The sequence below is a fragment of the Megalops cyprinoides genome, chromosome 1 (assembly GCF_013368585.1).
Source record: "Megalops cyprinoides isolate fMegCyp1 chromosome 1, fMegCyp1.pri, whole genome shotgun sequence".
Taxonomy (NCBI): domain Eukaryota; kingdom Metazoa; phylum Chordata; class Actinopteri; order Elopiformes; family Megalopidae; genus Megalops; species Megalops cyprinoides.
This window is the reverse complement of record NC_050583.1, coordinates 73,639,924-73,648,862: the sequence shown is the minus strand read 5'-3', so window position 1 is coordinate 73,648,862 and position 8,939 is coordinate 73,639,924. Positions and strand designations below refer to the sequence as shown.

General features: G+C 39.6%; 2 long non-coding RNA genes across 2 annotated transcripts; both read left to right on the top strand.

Moving 5' to 3' along the window:
- The first annotated feature begins 395 nt into the window (after window positions 1-395).
- On the top strand, window positions 396-1,503 carry LOC118774142. Its single transcript, XR_005004809.1, has 3 exons — window positions 396-456; window positions 1,167-1,332; window positions 1,444-1,503. It is a non-coding gene; the product is annotated as an uncharacterized LOC118774142 (long non-coding RNA).
- A 4,368-nt stretch (window positions 1,504-5,871) lies between these two features.
- Window positions 5,872-6,281, top strand: LOC118773442. The gene is made up of 3 exons (XR_005004731.1): window positions 5,872-5,950; window positions 6,042-6,145; window positions 6,224-6,281. It is a non-coding gene; the product is annotated as an uncharacterized LOC118773442 (long non-coding RNA).
- The last annotated feature ends 2,658 nt before the right edge of the window (window positions 6,282-8,939 follow it).

Genomic DNA, 8,939 nt, shown 5'->3' with positions numbered 1-8,939 from the left:
TAGGCTAAATAACAGAAACAGAAATATACAGAAATACCTATATCTGGTACCCTTGTCAATCGTTTATTAACTTCATATAGCCTACATTGAACATGTTCAAACCTTTCCTTCCACCTCTTTCAAGATCTTGTTCTATGTAGTCAAATAAAGGCTTAATCCTCATAACAGTGAAGGTAAAGTATATTATGTAGTCATTAAATTACTATGTATTCTATGTAATACTTTTTGTGAATCTGTCCTGTTACAGAAAAGATGTCCACTCAACGGACCTGCAGCTCCTGCAACATGAGATTTAATATTGGGGCAAAAATTTGCCCATCCCGTGGCACGGGCCAGCCATACAAGGCCCGTGCCACTAAACGGCTCAAGGCCTTCAAGACCAAGGGCAAGTCATTGGCTGACAACATCAGGCGAAACAGGAACATGTCCCATGTTCGAGATGACACTCAAGTTGTGGTAAGCTGAAGTTGTCCTAGGAAACATGCAATAGACCTGACATTATAACCAGAAAAAATGTATATATACCTAGTGTGTGTATGTATGTGTGTGCGTATAGTATATATAAAAATGCCATTAGAGGTTTCAGTTTTTTGCTTTGCACGAATGTTCAGTCCTGCTGCTTGTGACTCACAGCACTCCACATTTTACACGATTCCTTTAACAAAACAACTAGGGATGCCACCCATCCTGGATGAATTCAAGCTACATTAACAGCACAGGTCAAATTATGCATGCAAGCCTTACACACTGTTCGAAAACAGCACCATGCCATACACATCATTCTCAAACCAGGCCAAAATAGGTTATAGTTAATAGTTAGTTAATTGCAATGGTTTACTTAGCTTGGTTGCTATGAAGATGGTAAGCCCTGAAAAAAGAAGTTATAACATCATAAAGTGAACTATGCTGTAACAACTATGCTGACATCGCATTTTATTTCAGCCCTATTAGCAAATTAACTAGGATATAGTGTAAGCAGGCACCCTTTGACCTAACCCACATTTGACCCATGTCTGCCTATGGTTGACAGTTGAATTGCAGAGCCATGGCAAACAATGCCCCCCCCCCCCCCCCCCCCCAGTACAGTATATGAATTATGACCCCTCCAAAACATTTTTTTCATTATACTATGAAACAACTCATTGGTATTCTTTGAACTCTTTCAGGTGGAAAAACTTAAGGTGCTAGGTGTCTGACCCCTGCTTCTGCTTGGGAAGTATGATAGAAAGAGGGAGGCACGGAGGGCAGAATGCCTCTGCCCCTACAACCTCCCTGACCAGGCCAAGGCAATTCTGGATAGAATTGAAATACTATATAGGGCACTATTGGAAGGTATGTTTCTATTAGTTGGTTGTCCTACATTTATTTGTCTGTACATCCTACCTTTACATAAAAGTAGGCTGTTTTCATGTACCTCTTTTATATTCATATCAATATGATAAGATGGACTCCACCCGGAGGGGACAGCAGGCGGGGAGAAAGTAGAAAGAGGAAGAGAGAAGAAGGTAACAATATATACTTTTTATACAATGAAGTGTGCTTTTATTATTTAATGTATTCTTCTTGTGTATTGGGTGACTGCTGATTAGGTGGTGAAATACATTCTGTGTATTGGAAAACAACAAAGGATAGTGAGAGCCACTGATACTAGTTACCAAATACTATGTATGTACATCTGTCTGGCTAGCTAACTTTACATCATTTTCATTTCTGTCAACAAGAGAGAGGAGAGGAGGGGGCTGTAGCTCCAGATGCCCCTTTTCCACCAATGCATTTCGAGGGCCAGTTCAGAGCCAGCGCCTAATCTTCAACCAGTTCTTTGCATTTTGACAGCCAAAGAACCGGCTCTTGGCCAGGAAAACTGGTTCGAGAGCGGCATCAACTCTTTGCTGGTCTAGAACAGAGCCATGTAGAGAGAGAGCCACGTCAACTCTGTTCGCTCCAATGGACCTTTTTTTTTTTTTTTTTTTTTACAGCAATGGCGGATCGTGGAGCCTCTCAATAGTTCCCGGAAGTTAGCAGCAAATACTAGCAGCGCAGTAGAGTTGCAGCAGAATAGACCTTTTGTGATGCACTTTTAAAGGGTAAGATTTAAAGAATCAGATTGTATATTATCAGCACATCTGAATCAAATTAACATGTGCATTAAAGCATGTTAGTGGATTATCCCCCACTAAATTAGATTTAGGGAACCTTAGATAACAGACTAGGCTATACGAGGTTAGCAACATATAATATTAACCACGAACAGCCTATTATATGATTACCTTACATATTTTTGTTGTTGTAATCTTTAGGGATAGTAAGATTGCTCCTGCTGACTTGAGCCAACCATTTTTTCTCCTCTCCATGTCAGTGGGGAAACCGTACATTCGTACTCCTTTCTCCGAGCGATTGGAGCATCCCCATGCAGCACAGCAAACCATGGTGGAGACTATATGCACGGACAACACGGAGGCAAGGGCACAGACAAACTGCCTGACATGCTGTTCATGTTTCTGAGTTTATTAATGAACAATCATTGATAGTCACCTGTCGGTTTCCTTCTGTCCAGTCTGAAAGTCATAAATATTACATTAGTCATTAAGATTACTTAGGCCCTCAGTTACCATGGGATTATGAATTAAAGAAATGTTAGAAAATTAATCTGATCTGAATTTTGAAGCATTCATTCCCTTCCCCTCCCTCTAAATATATCAATAAACATTAGCATATGATTGCTCTTGATTACCATACAGGTTTAAGAACATAATAATAATAATAATAATAATAATAATAATAATAATAATAATAATAATAATAATAATAATAAACAATTCAAAGCAATAAACAGGAACACGCTCTTTAACCAAGGTAACGTTAGCCTAAAATATGTCAACAAGGCAGGTAACGCTCCCTGTTCACACTAACTAATCCTCAAATAGTACCGAATTTTACTTTTTAAAAAAACATATTGGTGTAACTACATACATATGTCGGTGTGCTATATAAATACTGTAAATCAATGCATTTATTGACTACTAATTACAAAAAATCGCAGTTCTGTCTTGTCTGTATTTACGCATTCAAATTGCCCGCCAAGAACTTCCTGGAACTGTCTGAAGTTTACGTGAATCACGTGACGATCGAGCTTTTTCGACTTCCGTTGACCCGACTCTTTCTCTACATGGCTCTGGTCTACAACAAAGAACCGCTACGTCAGGGGCTGGGGCGGGATTATCGTGACCAACTAAAACTTTGTGACCGCCATTTTTAAAAAACCGGAGCTAGTGTAGCGTCTAGTCTGCCTAAAAAGAAGAAAAACCAAAGGTTTTATTTTTCAAACGTTTCGCCTTGTTGCCAGCCAGCTATGTACTTCTTAGCTGTGTAGCGAGCTACTAATTTCTCACATCGATGTTACGAACGTAACATTGATGGCTAGCTAGCTAGCTGTTGGTCAGCTAACATTAGCCAAGCAAGCATAGCTACTAATTTTTCATAGAAATGTTATGTTTGACGTTCGTATCATTGAGAAATTAGTAGCTATGCTTGCTTGGGTAATGTTCGCTGACCAACAGCTAGCTAGCCAGCTACCGTAACCTTGGTAACGGTAGATAACGTTAGCATGCTACTTTCTAACATTGCCATTGACTCACCTACCAAAGTCACTTAACATCTGGCTTCCCAAATGTCTAAAATTGTATAAAGTGTAGTGGACAATAAAACGTATAAAGTGTTCTCTTGTTTTTGTTGTTTGTTTCCGCTAGCATGCTCGCTAAACATTGTACTCGCGAAACACCGCAGATTGTCTGAAATGTGTGTGCTATTGCGAAAGCTACAGCATGAGATTGTTTAACAAGGATGGCAATTTTAATAAAGTGGCAACTAATCCTAATGCTTTCTCTTAAATGTGTCGCATTATAGCTTTCTTGTGTTACAAAATTCAAATTACAGAACGGAGCTAAATTTAGTTAAATCGATTTAAAGGAGAGGAGGGGGCTGCCATGGCAAGCCGTTTTAAACGAACCACACTCCTATCTGTAATTGCATTTTAGATATCCACAATAGCATTTCTCCTAGTCAAAATTGTATTCTTACTAGTCAGAATGGGAGTTAAAGAGATCCACAATAACATTCTTACTTGTAGAAATTGTATTTCAGGATCTGCAACTTTGATTGTACTAGTCCAAAACTAAATTTAAAAATCCCTAGGAACTATAAGTGGCCATTTTAACATTTAATAGCTAGACTGGATATCCGTAATTCAATTCTTCCTAGTCAAAATGAACATTTCAGATAGTGACAATGACATTCTTCCTATCTACAATTGTCATTTCAGATAGGCACAACGTCATTCTTCCTAGGACAAATGACGCCACTTTTGCCATTCATTTGTATTGGGCTTTCAATTTCAGATGTCCACAACGTCATTCTTCCTATCCAGAATGAACATTCTGGATGTCAGCAATACCATTCTTACTAGAAAAAACTCATGTCAGATATAATCCAATTGTTAGGCTACTGGACGGATCCCCCCACGGTTCGGCACGCATGTGAACCGCGGATTAACTGCAAAGTAAAAATAATAGTGTGAAATACAGTTACTTTAAACTTAAGTAATAATTCCCTAAATCTCAATGCAGAGTTGCAGTGAAACGATACAAGCACCATTTTGAAAACCAGCAACCTTACTTAGCAGAAGCGTTAATAAGACGAAGGCTGCGTCCGAAATCGCTCACTCGTTCACTCCCTCACTGTTCACAGTCATACAATAAATTAATAATTTTCTGGATATAGTTTTATGTTTGCAAGCTTATTCGAACATTTGTATGAACATCTTTGTGTCTAACTAGCTAGTTAAGTGACGTGACTAGCGGCAACTGACATTAACTTTCTAGCTAGATAATAGCCCTACCTAGCCATCACTAGCTAACTTAATGAAAGAACTAGCACCCAGCTTCATCTGTTCAAATTGAAACTAACGTTAGCTAGCTAGCTGGTTGTTAAGTCCAACGATCAAATGTAATACACGCACTATATAAGCCTATACGTCAAAACACTGCGTCAAAAGTCACAATTACATTCATTCTAGACATTTCAGACATCTAAAACTGCATTCTGGAGAGGAAGAATTGCAATTATGGATATCCACAATATTTATACAGAGGTCCACAATTGTATTTGTCCTAGTAAAAATGCAGTTGTACATATCCGTAATGACATTTTTACCAGTCAAAATGTATTTATGGATATTCAAAACTTTTTTTCATTTTTGAAGTCTGAAATTCAAATTATGACTAGTAACAATTGGATTGTAGATATCTGAAATGGGAGTTTTTCCTAGTAAGAATTCTATTGCAGACATCCAGAATGTTCATTCTGGATAGGAAGAATGACGTTGTGGACATCTGAAATTGAAAGCCCAATACAAATGAATGGCAAAAGTGGCGTCATTTGTACTAGGAAGAATGACGTTGTGCCTATCTGAAATGACAATTGTGGATAGGAAGAATATCATTGTGCCTATCTGAAATGTTCATTTCGACTAGGGAAGAATTGAATTTATTCAATTCGGATATTTGCAACACATATCCAGCCAAGCTATTAAATGTTAAAACGGCTTGCAGCTCTAGAGAGAGGAGAGCAGGGGGCTGTAGCTCCAGAGGGTGGAGAGGAGGGGGCTGCAGCGCCAGAGAAAGGAGAGGAGGAGGCTGCAGCTGCAATGGTAGTGTAACCTGGGTAGGCTGTCCTTTTACTTTACGTGGCTTGGATAATTGGGGTGTGGTATCTTACGCATAGCCACTTAGCTTTTCCTATTTAAGATGCGTATACCTGCCTTTTTAGCGACACTGCTTCTGCTTCCGCATCTGTGCATCTCCCGTTTCCTGTTTATACAGTGGTGTTGGACTGCACGCTGTCAGCTGTCCTGTGCTTGCCTACCGATGTAATCTTTACCCTGTCTGGTGTATAGGTAGGTACAGTTCATAGCGGCGTTAAACGGGAAGCGCATGCGGGTATGTGAACACATGTATTGTTAACCCATTGCTTTTATGTTTGTTCAGAGTATCGGTCGGCCAGTGCTGGAGCCATAGAGTTTGCCTCTGTCTGTGAGCTCTTGGGAGTAGTGTCTCCTGCTGTGTGTTTAGTGGAAGTAATGATTCATGGCGTAAGTTCGTCTCTCCAACATTTACGGCAATTCCTGTGTTGCGGATGCGGAGTTGATTGTTGGGTCCTTGTGTTTTAGGTTGTCCCCCCTGAAACTCTAGCTGCTGTTTTGCCTCTAGATAGTTCCGCCCTCAGGTGAGTGGGCTAGGTTGGACGGCGGGAACTTCTAGTGTTTTATGTGTGTTGCGGCGTGTTCCTACACGCAATCCAACTCAAACCAACTGGTCGTAGGTACTTTTATCCGCTTGTTTTTAGAACGGTTTTAGTATAGTGGGCAAGGAGCTGTTTGGTGGGGCGGTGAGCATATTGGTATTCCCCTTCACTGTGTGTCTTAATGCTAACTGCACTTTATCACCTAGGCACGCGTTTGCGGTTTGAGAGTGATTGAGCATTGAGCACTTGGGCGATTATCTCTAGTGGTGCGTATACTTCTCCCCAACCAGCTCTTAGCCCAATTTTAATAGTGTAGTATTTTTATATATAAACGGTGTAATTGTGGAATTTATTTAAATAAATAGACTCTTTCTCTTAACTTCAATACATTTATTGTGCTTCTCAGAATCACATCTCTGCCTTATCCTTATAAAAGAACTAGAGGGAACCCTTGCTTGTAATGCAGGTGTACACTTGGGGTTTATGTACAGAAAACTATTTCCTTGGGCGAAACTCCCAAGGTGGCGTAGTTGAGCATTGCATGTGCCCCACACCTCATGGTTACAGTAGGAATCATCACTATGACATCATGTGATGTGAATGAGATTTCTTAATATACCCAACAGTGCTTTGTGGTGTTGAACAGTGCAATTAAAAAAAAAAAAATCCCTCTCCCCTAATGTTAGAATAGTGGTGCCTACTGATCATGAAGATCATATGTTGTAAATTAGGTGTTGTTGTAAAGTGATTTAGAAAGCCTTTAAGGATATTAGTGTCATCTAGCTGGTAAACAAAATGTGTTCCTCATTGTTGATTGTCATGAAATCCCATTGTCATGCTTACTTGTAGGTCTAGCAATTGAACATATTTGGGAAGAAGAGGAGGTTATCAAGAGGTGTGTATACTTTTTGTACAACAGTAATTAGCTATAATGGAGTGACTTGAGATACAGGCACTATCCTGCTGAAGTGGCCCGAGCCAATTGGATGGTTGGAGCCACAGCTCTGTCAAGGCACAGGACAGTGCAGGACATTACTGTAAACCAGTTGTCAGTGATTCCTCTTCTAAAACATGGCATACTGTCATGCAGAAGGGACACAAGACACAAGCCAATGTGGGATCACACTGCCTCTTCTTTTTCTGTAGTTATGATGACAATCGGTAACAATGTCTGTTTGCTGTTGGTTTTCCAGAGTGCAATATCCATCTCAATATAGAAGTACAATTAGGAAATTGGGAAAACAGAGAACCAGAGAGGTTGGTGTGCAAGCATAGTGGAGTGACCTCAATTCACTTACAATGCAACTGCAAAGGAATACTGCTTCACTATACTACACTACACAAGCCATTCAAAAGTACTAGCAGTGGCCCAGTGGAAGTCCAAAGCAAGTGTGCATTCTTGTCATATAGTAGTGATCTCTCCACAGAGTGCTCAGAAATGTATATGCAAATTAAATGTTTTTATTAATCCTAAAGTAGTGCAATGTTCTATAAATTGTGCACATGAACAATGTAAAAATGTTGCCCCTTAAAAGCTGTCATTTGTGAGTCAGTACAAATTTACTTAGCCCTCTGACCTAATGACTATGATCCACTAGTACCACTTTGTCAATACATTGACCAAAGTATAACACTTGGATGACTTAAAAATTTCCTTCTGCTAAATAAGGACAAAACTGAAAGTCATATTTGAAATAATCAGGATTGCTCCTCAACACCAAAAGACTTCAAGCAAAGGACATAGTCAAAACTCTTTGCGTTTTAATTGATTGTGACATCTGTCTTAACCATGTGAAAACGCTTACGTCCTTACACTGGCTTCCAGAAGTCACAGAATTGACTTTAAAGCACTGCTGCTTGTTTATAAATTGGTAAATGGAGCAGAACCAAAATGCCTCATTTTTCAGGAATACACACGTACTACACCTCATATCACTGGAGAGTAATCCGTCGGTAATACCTACTGTCCAAACTTAACATGGTGAAGCAGCTTTCAGCTACTATGCTGTTCAGCTCTGGAACAAACTTCCTGATGACCTGAGAGGTGCCCCAACTGTAGCTGGTTTCAGATCTAGACTCAAAACCTCTACCTTTCTTTATCTTAATTTCTTACACTTTTGATTTAATACTCTGCCTTTATTTTTCTCTGTTCTTTTATCTGCTCATTTGTAAAGCACTTCAAATTACCATTGTGTATGAATTGTGCTATATAAACAAACTTGCCTAGCAGTGATTCAGTAGTTGCATTTAACTGACACCTGTATTACTTATCCAAATTCATTTTCACAGGGAGGTCCAAATCTTTTGGACACCTTGTCATGCATGGTGAGTCTATACTAGTATTTGTTACAATACAATTGTGAGTTCTGTACAACTTTTTTTTTTTAATTATGTATGACATTTCATGAAGCAATTCAGATCCCCATCTTGTTTAACTACAAAAGTGGTTCTTTAACCATAACATGATACAGCATTACAGGTTATCAAGTACCAATGTAATGTATAGAGAGGCTGTGTGTGTCAAATTACAGGACCATAATTAACTATGAAATCACGCCACGGCCCTTCCCTCCTCCCGCTCTCCCCACAAGAGCCCAGCGCCAGAAGCGAGACTTCCCTCCCCCACACAACACCGCAAGCTT